The sequence below is a fragment of the Tachypleus tridentatus genome, chromosome 9 (genome assembly GCF_004210375.1).
Source record: "Tachypleus tridentatus isolate NWPU-2018 chromosome 9, ASM421037v1, whole genome shotgun sequence".
In the NCBI taxonomy this organism is placed as follows: Eukaryota; Metazoa; Arthropoda; class Merostomata; order Xiphosura; family Limulidae; genus Tachypleus; species Tachypleus tridentatus.
In genome coordinates, this window is record NC_134833.1 from 128,372,983 (window position 1) to 128,385,587 (window position 12,605).

At 34.3% G+C, this 12,605-nt stretch overlaps 1 protein-coding gene across 1 annotated transcript in view; it reads left to right on the plus strand.

The window, feature by feature from the left end:
* Window positions 1-479: 479 nt before the first annotated feature.
* LOC143226342 (uncharacterized) overlaps window positions 480-12,605 on the plus strand; it is a 158,635-nt gene continuing 146,509 nt past the window's right edge. Inside the window, exon 1 of the mRNA XM_076457187.1 lies at window positions 480-835. The gene's annotated coding sequence lies outside the window, so the exon portion shown is untranslated. The remainder of the gene's footprint in view (window positions 836-12,605) is intronic.

Below are 12,605 nucleotides of genomic sequence, written 5' to 3' on the forward strand. Positions count from 1 at the left end.
AGAGAGAGAGAGAGAAAAAAAGAATAACGTATTAGTTTCAAGTCATTTTTCACAGACAGATAATAATTTTGATAAAATTATTTTAATTTGTTTTAAAACTAAACTATCCACTACCTTATTAATTCTGTAAATAATTTGTTTTCATTTATTTTACTGTTTTATACGTTGTTTTGTAGTAACAAGACACGAGAAATTTCTTGTGAGTTAGTATGAAGAGTCTGTGTAGGTATTTATATATAAATTTAAGAATACAAAATTGAACTGGCTTCTTCTCCATTAAAAGGTTTGATTTCTTCATTTTACGTTCATTTAGTTCAATATTTACGCCGATAGTTCATGTTTATTAACTTCAGAATTGTTGATTCTTTCTGAAAACGTGTAAAAATAAGGATTACCCAGAGAAGTAATTTCTGCGGAAGTCACACACAGAGAAAAAGCGCCCCCAAGGCACATTTGGTTCTCGAGTAAGAAGGCTGCACAAACGAACCATTCTCGCGCACGAGCGTCCTGCTGTTGATTTATCCGGCGCACGCGCCAGGCTAGTGTAACCCAAATCTATCGTCTGCACTGGTAATTTTGCGTTGGATAGGCACTTGCAGTCAGAAGGTCTGCTGCGCAAAAGTCCTATACTTGCTTTGCAAAGAGAAGAATCAATTCAATATTTGGATTTTTCATCACTGTTACTGGAATTTGTAATCAACTAAATGCATAGCTATAGAATTTCCAAAACCAAACAGTGTTTCGGTTTTTTGACAAAGTATCGCTGTACTCAATGAACTTACAGCTTCAACGACCTTGAGGTCATCCCTAGAGTCCAGTAAAGTATTCTTACAAGGTACGTCTTGTGTTAGACTTTAAGAAGGTTTAATATAGTTTAAAGGTTATTCTTTCAATAACTAGGGCTACAAGTATAAGGTGTTTTTGTCATAGGAAATAATTACGAATATTGAGTGATGTGTGCGTATTTTTAAATAAGATGAGCTGGAAGCAGTAATTATTATCGTAGATCGTTTTTTTTTTTATTTGCAAATACTTATGTTCTTCTACAGAGTAGATTTCCTTGTTATATTTTTATGGTTTTTCTACTAGCGTAGAATTTAGACGCATAAAAAGTTTAATTAGATACAGTTGTTGAGAAAAATACGGTTTTTCAGTTAACTAGTATTATCCCAGGTAAGATATATGTATACAGATATATCCGTATGCACATATGCACATATTACATAAGCGTAAGCTTACAAACTCTAATGAAGACTACCACTTTAAGTTGAGTCGAAATATTTGTGATACTTAAATTATGTTAAAACATGGCGAAGATACAATGTCAATGAAAGTAATAAACATTATTATAATATTCTATACGGCGGTATTGGCACTTTTAATTACTTGTATTGTTTTTGGTTTAATATCTTGATATTTTCACGGAAGATTAATTACTTGTGATATAGCACGCAGAATTAAACTGTTTTAACGAATATACTCAATTATGCTTCAGAGGCAAAGTTTTCAGACTTTTTTTTTTTATTTTGTGGATCCTTTCGTGGATAATATTGACTTTTGCTCGAAACAACAGAAATAGCGCCCTCTTTCATCTCCATTTGAGAGACAATATGAGTTAATATTTTATTCCGATACAAACTAGTACTTTCGAATAACTGAGAAAAACTGTTGGCAAAGTATCAATTAAAAATCATAAAAAAAATAGTTAAAGAGTAAAAGGCTTATCCGTTTAGTCCAAATTGTGTGGAGCTTTTCTAAAATTCAACGTTTGAAACAAACAAAATCAGCTTATTTATTTTTAAATAATCGAATGAAAAGTAGTTTTTGCAAAATGTAAGATTTAAGAAACTTCGATATAACATGTTATATTTTTAGCTCGTACAGCTGTTTCATTTATAATTTGTTCGTTATATTAAAGTGATAAATATTACAAATGTTTTATTTTATTTGGCAATTAATTTTCGTTGAAACTAAATACAAAATAAAGAGCTTTTAGAAGCCTATTAACGAAAATAAAAGAAGCCTGCCTGAATCACTTACGTCTGCGTAGTTGTTAACCACTATCTAGCAACACGAATAATCTCTTGTTTGATCAATTTGTAGAACATGACCCAGAGAACGAGGACACTTCCAGTGCCAAACTCTTTTACGTTTTTCAAACATCCGTTAGGTTAGAAGCCTAAGGACATTCTCAATAAACATGCAGTTTGTACTGAACATATGATTTTAATTCTCATAATTAACGAATGGTCAAAATTGACTGGTGTATCATTGCAGTAAACAGTAATATCAGATTATTGGAAATATCATGAAGGAAAAACAAACATTCTTCGTTTAGTACATTAGAAACAATTGACTAAAATTTACAATAAATACTGTTAAAACCGTGACAATTTCAAGATGTAACAGTTTTTGGGTGCAAATAGGGAATGCTAAAATACTTCAGTCAGACAAATTACGAAAGTATAATTATATATCAAATATGCAGACATTAAATAACATTACTATAACTGTACTGTTTCTATTTCTAGATAAGATTTGGTGAGCCGTATTATTTGCGTCCTCTTTTAAAATATTACATCTCCTTGGAAATTATCATGATAAAACGAAACTATTTCTCCTGGTTCGACTCTGTAAAATAATAAGATAATAACTTTTCTGTTTTATACATCAAACTATCTAGAAACCATTTGCTTATTAAAACAAAAATAGAAAAATTCTCTGTTTGGTGTGTTGGTTTTTATTCGGTAATTATGCCATAGAGATAAAACTTTTATATTTAGATTGGAGGAAAAGCTAGTATTAGATTTTTCCCATTGTTTAGGGGAAGAATTCGAAGTTTCTTTGTACATACTCCAGTTAATTTTTTTTTATCTGTACTGTTACAAACTGGGCATGAACATACAATATTAAGAGGACTGGATGTGGACAAACAATAAAAGTATTAAAAATTACAAATTTCAATTTAATATTTTATCATAAAAATAAAATAGAAGAAACATGTCCTTGCTGGTACAGCGGTAAGCCTTTGGATTACAACGCTAAAATCACGGGTTCCATTCCCTTTGGTAGACTCAGGAGATAGCCCAATGTGGCTTTGCTATGAGAAAAGACACAGAAGAAACATTGCACAGTATTCGGCGTAATATGTATCAAAATAAAGGGAAAATCAAGATGACAAAAACTGGTTATTATGACTAACTAAAGATACTGTCGTTCCAGTACACCAATTTTAAATGTTGTCAGGTAGTATTCAAACTCTTCAAAATGGAATCAATAATAATGTAAAATAAAACTAAAAACGCTTAACATATTATAACCATACAACTTGGCTTTTGTTTTTAGCCGAGGCATAACATCTCTGAGGTGTTTGATTTTTTCAAGTACAAAATTTTAGCTCACAGATCCGTCTTGACTGATTTCAGATATAAGTACAGTTTCTGGTCCAAGAGGTCAAACCCTTTCGATTGTTGTATCTGACCAAGTCCAGAGTCTCATGATTAATTTACTGTAATCCTGCATAAAATAATTTCAATTTAAGGGTAGGCTGGTAGAGGTTCTGATGAGTAATTAAAATTGAATAGGGTACACGACGCTCGCCTCACGATCTGTATTGCTGACACACAGAATTACAACTAATGCAAAGGAAAAAGATCTCACTTGCTTTGATCCTGCCTAAAAAAAATTCAAGTGCCACAGCTACTGAAGATTCCGTCTTATTTAAGCCACAAACCATGCCATTAATGCAGTAGACTGTTGGAGTGGTTCTTAAACGTTTCCTTATTACATGAAATATTGACATATAATACTACTATTCGTACAAGGGCAGACATATGCAATGTATACACAAAAAACAGTGTTAATAATACGAAAACACAGACGATAAATACACAAATGACATTAACAATGGTACAAGGAAACTCACGGTGTGTGCGAATAACACTAATAATCGTACGTGGGCAAACAAATGATTTATACAGGAATTGCTCTTTATTAATCGTACAAGGACACACCATGCATACATAAATGATACTAGTAATTGTTCCGCCGACACCTCAGTGGTAAGATTCGAGAGATTAACACGCTTGAACACAAAATTCGATCCCTGCGGCGGACTCAGCGCAGGTAGCTCATGATGTAATTTTATGCTAAAACAAATACAAATGTAACTTATCCTGTGTTTCAATCATAGCAAAGTTATGCAGTTATGATAAACCATGCATAAGGGTAGGTGCATTATTACATTTAATTAATAAATACATTTTTATTTCTGTACTTGTGATCCAACATCCAGAAGCCTAGTTTTGACGTTTACTCCATATTTTTATTTCATAAATCGTGCTCTCTTGACTTGTATCTTGTCCAATATTCATAATTAAATTTCAGTTTTTAAAAAAATACATTATTATCGTTCGTTCAAAGCAGCTTCTAGCTATATTGCACTGATAAAACTATCGTAATGAAGGAAAAATAATAAAACCTTTACTACTGAAAACACAGTGCTTAAATGACGTTGAGCCATCTTCGTTATGAACGTGCTTTGGTAATTACTTGGCCATGTTGATGACGTCATGTGTTCAGTGTTAAAAAGACTTTGCTAGGTGACGTGACACTCATTTGGTGAATTAATATAATCTACACTCTCTGAGGTTTATATCACCTGATTGACCCTCTACATTTAAAACAAAGTATTGAACTAGTATAAGTGAGATATTTATTAGATTTGCTGTTTTGACAGTCAACAGTTCCTACTGCTAGCGTTAGGAAATAAGGCTTGCTGAGCCTGAGAGACAACGTGTTGTTGTTCCAAAGCCATCCAGTTTTATTGTTGTTGTTTTTGATATATAGATTATGAGTCTATGTTATGAAGGGAGCATGTTGTCATTGTCATATTGTGCGTAAGCACACAAAGTTTATGATGCTGTTTTAACAGGTACGAGTTTTAAAGGTATTGAAGTATGGATGTACGTATAAATCCTTCCTCATTTATTTTTACATAGGTGTGAGTATCAATTTATAAAGAAATGGATGCACTCCTCGATGTGGATAAAAGTCGTCATAAAATATTTTGATTGAATCATATTTGTCTACTAAACCTACAGTTTTTATGATAACGTGCTCTAAGCTATTTTGGTCGGTTAAAGATGGATAGATAGGGTTAATGTTACCTCAAAACTTTCCTTCATTTTTTAGGCTCGGTTCGTAATGACCGTTGCATTACTTCAGTAAGATAATGGTTAATAACAATATCTTCCTTTTGATAATTTGTCACGACGGATGTGTATATAACAAATCGCTGTGCGCCATGATAAGTTAAAGCTATCAACCAACATGTCGTCAGCAAAAAACTCAGCACTGTTGCCTTGAGAAAAGGTTATAAAGAGTTTGGCTTCCTTAAATAGCCGAGTCTAGAGCCTACGTAAGCTTCCGTTAGCCTTAAGAGTCTGTAAGAGAAGAGGAATGCCAGTTGGACGGCGTTAAAATAACTTCAGACCACAAGCGTGTAGTAAAACCATATTTGATGCTTCAAAAGCTATTGCCTCAAAAATATATAAATCATTTCATTCACAATGCAATTCTGACGGATGTAAAATCGTCAGTTTTTCTCCATTTTTTAATCATGATTTAGGTTATTTACATTTTCAAATTATTAGTCATTACATTATGACGTCAGAAGGGAGGTTATTTTTAGTGTACTGTTTATTTTACATAGATTCGAATCGTATATCAACAACAACAAATAAAACGCATGATATTTTAAAACATTTATTTTCCAGTTAATCATCATGTTTTGCTGCTTTTACACGTCATCATGCAACGATCTAAGTGAAATAAACATATACCAACAGGCATTCGTTGTGCATGCGTACATTTTTATGCATGCATGTGTTCAAAGAGAGAAAGTAGCTTATTTCTTAAAAATATAAAGCGTATCACCTAAGGCACTTCGACGTATAGAAAGCGTTAATTACATACAATACAGTTAAAGTACCCTGTATTTAGGACTAAATTGCAAAAATTGTTTGTTTGTTTTTGAATTTCGCGCAAAGCTACACGAGAGCTATCTGCGCTAGCCGTCCCTAATTTAGCAGTGTAAGACTAGAGAGAAGACAGCTAGTCATCACCAACCACCGCCAACTTTTGGGCAACTCTTTTACCAACAAATAATTGGATTGACCGTCACATTATAATGCCCCCATGGCTGAAAGGGCGAGCATGTTTCGTGCGACGGGGATTTGAACCTGTGACCCTTGGATTACGAGTCAAGCGCCTTAAACCACCTGGCCATGCCGAACCCTGCAGGAATAGGTTGACTTATGTGTTTTGATATTCTGTTGTGATGATTAGTTATTGTAAGTGTACTTAGACATTCTGATTTGGATATAATATTTGGATGTGTTTTAGTGGTTTTCGGTGTACGGCGGCAAATGTTACTGCATCGACTTGTATGTTAGTCAAAGTGTAAGGACTGGCAGGTAATTTCCGAACTTGTAGAATGACAGCCCGCTGGACGTGGAAGCTTGTTGTACTACACAACAGAAGTGTTGTTGTTTTTTGAAGACATATCTAGGCAATGTCAGAAAAACTATGATTTAATATAATCACAAGTAACTATGAATAAGTTCATTCCTCGTTTCTATAAAAACCTCATAGTTTGCACTCGATCCCCGTACGCGTAAGCTGAGGAAGGCAATGGAACCTCTAGATTCCACCCATGCACGTATAAAACATGTTTGAAATATCTAAAAACAATCTCAAATATCATCAAAATATACCTCGTTTTCTCGGTAAAAATTAAGAAAAAAATTCCGAGGGCACCTACCCGTGGACCATCAGTACGGTCTCACCATTCCTTTTCTTCCCTTCTCCCATTTATCCTACTGAAACAGTGTTGAAACTGTTAACTCAAACTGTAAAGAATTCACAAAAAATAAAAACAAAAAAACACTGTCTAAACTAGATACCAGTCAAATGATGTGGCTCGGCATGGCCAGGTGGCTTAAGGCGTTTGACTCATAATCTGAGGGTCGCAGGTTCGCATCCCCGTCGTACCAAACATGCTCGCCCTTTCAGCCGTGGGTACGTTATAATGTGACGGTCAATCCCACTATTCATTGGTAAAAGAGTAGCCCAAGAGTTGGCGGTGGGTGATGACGACTAGCTGCTTTCCGTCTAGTGTTACACTGCTAAATTAGGGACGGCTAGCGCAGATAGCCCTCGTGTTGCTTTGCGTGAAATTCAAAACAAACCAAACAAGTAAATGATGTGAAGAAAACTAATCATGCCATTAACATTTTCTAAACAATTTTTGGTGTAAATATTTAAACAACTTTAAAGTTTCTATTTAGTCAGACTTCAATCACGGTGGTCGTCTTGAAGTAGTGTTTAGTATAGTGCAATGCAGTGTGAAGGGTATTCCATTCCTTCTTAATTACAATTTATAAAAAAAATGAATAAAGTATGCTTTTCAGTCAAGGTTAAAACGTATAATAATAATTGGTTTTCGTAAGTAGTGATAAGTTACGTTTTGTTAAAAGAATAAACACAGAAAAGGACATTATTAAAAACAAGTATGCTTAGCGTTTTATTTTAGTGAATAATACCTTTTTGTTAGAATATGATTATTAGTATGATCTCAATGTACAATATATCTTAAGTGTTATAACACTGTTTTGTCGTTTCATTTATTTATTTGTTGCTGTATTCCTTTGCACAAAAAACCGACAACAGGTTTCCTTTTTTTTTTCGCACTTAAAATTTTGGTCTTACGATCATTTGTAGCGCATAAAGTTATCACTGAGTTGGGTGCAGCGATGCAATAACCTAGGACTATCAACAGTAGTGCTCGTATTGTTTGTAGAAAAGTACCCTTTTCCAGCTGGTCCATTATAAAATGTAGTCATAAGTGAGTGCTCAAGCGTTCAACTGCACTGGTTGTGTTGTTAATCTTGAAGAACGTAGTTGTATATATTACATCAGAAGCAACAGGGTCAAGGAGCTATTCCTGTCAACTCAAGGATCTTCATTCCTATGGGTAAAGTGAAGATAGTTTTCCAACCGAATTAATTACGGTTAATCTACTTTAACTCTTTGTGTTTACCTAGACATCACACGGTATAATTTCTTGTGAGAGCTAAAAAAAACAACAAATGCTGTTGTGACGAACCGACGGTTATTCAGCGACATAAATTTTTAAAACAAAAAAATATACGGATAATTAAGAAGAGCATCGTTCGAAAAAAAGAAGATCTTTCTCATGATGCGACCAGACACGAATGTTCACGCAACCGAATAAAATAAATTGTATATTGAGATAAGGACGACATCTGTGTAAGCTTTCGCACAGATGAATAAGAGAAATAATACTAACACTTTTTAATGGCACAAAATAAATATTTAAAAATCAGATTGTATACAGTTTCAAAATGCATTAATAATGTTGTTTTATTTAATAATGGCACGGCACGGCCAGGTGGTTAAGGCACTCGGCTCGTAATATAAGGGTCGCAGGTTCTAATCCCCCTCACACCAAACATGCTTGCCCGTTCAGCCGTGGGGCGTTATAATGTTATGGTCAATCCCACTATTCGTTGGTAAAAGAGTAGTTCAAGAGTTGGCGGTGGGTGGTGATGACTAGCTTCCCTCTAGTCTTACACTGCTAAATTAAGTGCGACTAGTGTAGATAGCCCTCTTGTACCATTGCGCGAAATTTTAAAGTAACATAGTATCAAACTCCGCATTGTTGCGTCGCAACTCTTTGAACTTATCCCTGCCCACTGAAGAAAATAGAACAGTGCTTCTTGAATTATTTCGTATTTTCAACAGAAACCATGGAAGCTATTCTGTTAAGCGTCAAAACATCTGTTATTTGATGCACAGGGTTCTAGTAAAACATATATGTGAAAATACTTTTAAAATCGTAGTTTAGACCTCTAAAAAAACTAGTTACGTCCAACCATTTAATTTTTTCTTTGTAATTATAATACAATGCTGAAGTATAATGCAACAAATGTTCATTGATTCCATATTTCTAGCTCAAACCAGATAATCATTGAAGCACAACCAAACGCAGGTCAAAACGTATACTCAACAACATTTTCGTTTTTGTTCTTAACGCTTCGTAGAACCTCGTCCCCAAACTGTTGTTTTTTGTTTCTCAGATCGTTTATTATCAATCAAACTGCAGCTCAATGGACAGAAGGTAATACCACCATCAACATTTGGAATTAATGGCAAATATCAAAACATCTATCATTCTTTCTTGTTTAATCTCTTTTTGTCCATTTGAAAATGGGTAAGACTAACATATTTGGAATTTGGAATGATACTAATAAAATGTTTTTTGATCGAAGACGAACATTGTGCATTAAACATGGATTCGACATCGAATTGGAATGAAGGTCAGGAAATAAGATTATACAGAAGATGGATCGAAATAAGTTTGAAATCTGATAGCCGATGCATAACCGTAAACTCTACAGCAAAGAATTTCATTGTACATGCCTGTTCACCTACTCTTAATGTTTCTCCTTTCTTTTTAGAACACAATCACCCGAGATGTATACATACGCTTATGAATTAGTTTTCCATTGACTGATCAATAGTGCAATTTTTATCACTCTAATAACATGCTGTTTTTTATTGTTTAAAGTTTAGTTTAATGATGTTTATTTATTTTTATACAAGTTGGACTTGTATGTAACTCTGTAGTGTTTGACACTTTTTGTGGCTATACTTAAACGCACTTATTTCATATATGTTCTTAACAATTAATCTTCGTACGTGAAGTGGAGGTAAAAGGGCAACCTCCAAACTTATTAACATCTTAAGTCGAGCTTGTCAGTTATACTTCCATTTTAATGCTCAATTATTCTTAACTGCTTAATTAAAGTAGCTTTTCAAAAAGAAAATTTTCATCGGGTAAAGTCGTGAAAATGCGCTTCTTTTAAATTAATAGATTTTTTAACCAGGCTCTTTATAATTAGAAACGTTAAAGACAGATTACTAACAATGTTTTTTCAAGGGTCCAATTCTGTTAATATCAATAATATGTTGCGTAAGGTAGTATATGTATGCATTCTAAACTAAACTATGCCTGAAAAGAATCTAAATATACGCTGAAACGATAAGCTAACGTGTCAGCATATTGTGTTAGTTTATACCAGTAACATTTTCATAGCATTTAACAAATTGTTTTATTGTTACGCCCAGGAACAGCATGGTACAGCACTATCTTGACCTGCAGCTACTAGTAGTTTTCATGTACAACATCCGTGTTGTGGAGAGCATTCATAAAACTTGTTTCAGAAATCACGAGACGTTTCCTGTGTGTTCAACTTCTAACTCGGTTCATTCGCAGTGTTTACAGGATGAGTGTTATCGGTTATGTAGATTCAAATGTTATTGATAACTTTATCCTGTGGTCGAGACATTTAGCCAATCACCTAGGAAACCTTACTCCTTGCGGGTGAAGGGTTTAGGAGCATATTGTTGGGGTGAAAACGTCCTTTAAACCAGTTTTGATAGACCAAAACTATATGATATCGTCTTCTGTAGCCTGAGTCATTATTCGACAGTAACATTGCACTGTGTTAGATTTTTTCAGATACCTTGAAGTGATGTTTAAACCACAATGTATTTTATTACCAACATATAAAGTTACTTTACAATATATCTGAAATGGTTTTCTAAATATCTGAAAATGTTTTACTCTTGGTATCAAACCGACAGTCAGAATATTTTTACTCAGTCATATTGGCTTCCCAAATTCTGGAAGTCGACGACTACGGTTCCCTTTGTTCTGTACCTCTCGTTGTCTGCACCAACGTTTCTAATAAAAGTCTTGTCATCTCCAAACTATCTTCTGGTGTCGTCGAGCCACGTTTTGTACCTACTCTTACCAGCTTCCTTAGATCGAGTTATATACTCAAAATTGAGCATTTTTGTACGCCCAGGATAGTACATTTTCAGTATCCTACATATATCCAGCAGTTGTTGTTGCAAGTTCCAATATTTCTTCTTCTGTTTTTTTATGTAGTTAATCTTCACTATTCGTTTATAACACCACTATTGAAATACTTCCAACTGTCGTTTTAATTCAGCAGACAGGTTACTTGTTTCCACCCCGTTGAGTAGGACTGACTAACAGTTACTAATATTTTCTTCTTGAAATAGAGAGAATGTTGCTTTGGACATTCCCATCCTTCGTGTTATTTACTTTTCCAAACTTGGTAACATTAGTGGTATTCGCTCCAAAACAAGAAAACTTCTCTATTTTTACCAGCTCGTTATATTTTACTTTAATAAATATTCTGGTAGATCCTCAGATCGTGAACTTCACTATTGTCTTAATCTTGTTGGCATTTAATCTGAGTCCATAATCTTTCCCTTTTATCAACAAGCCTGTGAAGAAGCTCTAACATCTGTTCCTCAGGTTCACCCATAAGTGATATATGGTCACCATAATTGTTATTAGATGTCCTGTAACCTTAATCTCCTTCTGTACCAATAATTGCCTCTTTCATCAGCCACAGGTAGGTAGGGCCCTCGACTCGCAATCTGAGGGTCGCATGTTCGAATCTTCACACCGCTAAACATGTTCATCCTTTTAGCTTTAAAAACATTAATTCCACTATTCGTTGGTAAAAGAGTAGCTCAAGAGTTGGTGGTGGATGATAATGATTATCTGCCTTCTCTTGAGCTATTCTCTGCTAAATTACCGACGGATAGCGCAGGCAGCCCATGCATCTTTGCGTGAAATTCAAACAAACAAACAATTTGTTTTGCAACAAGTTACATAATATTGCTGACAACGCATAGGTGCCTTACACGTAATGCAGAAGAGACACACCACCCCCACTTTTTCTGGTTAGCGTATATTTGCTATTAGTAACAACTATACTAATTTAGTTGGGTTGTTTTTGTTTTTTTGTCCTCATCAGAACTTACCAATAAAGTTAGGAAATCATATGACAATCTACATTATTGTTGCGTGCCTCTTTCAACAGCTAGCCAACTGTTTAGTTTTCCGTCAATTTGAACTTCTGCTTCCTGACTACAGTATACGTTCTTTAGAATTCTGACAACTGGCTTGATCTATTTCTATTTCCTAAAGAATTTCTGCTAACGTTTCGTAATTACCCCTGTCAGAAGCCTATTTAAAAACCTATCAAGCACGCATTTTTCTTTGTACTTCTGTGGCTCCATCAACTAACATTTGAAGGCAGAACATGCTCTCACGTGCTCTAACCACTTCTAAGACCTGTATAGTCTTTTTACATCCATAACATTATATTTAATGCTTTAATGAACGACTTTTAACAAAAACCAACACCTCAAACAATTTTTCTCATAGTCTTTTTCTATAAATTGAATTTGTAACAGATTTACTGCTGCACATTTATTTTAGTGCCTACGTTTGTTTCAATATTTTTTATGCATGTGACGTATATTGTTGTTTTCTAAATTTGTAGATGAATTTTGAGAGTAAAAATCGAGAATATTTGTTTTACAAAAAAGCTAGCGTGTTTTCGAACATTGTTGAAAGTTCGTGAATCTTGCATGATTCGTATGAAAGCAGCTAGCTGAGAGACAGTTGTTATTGT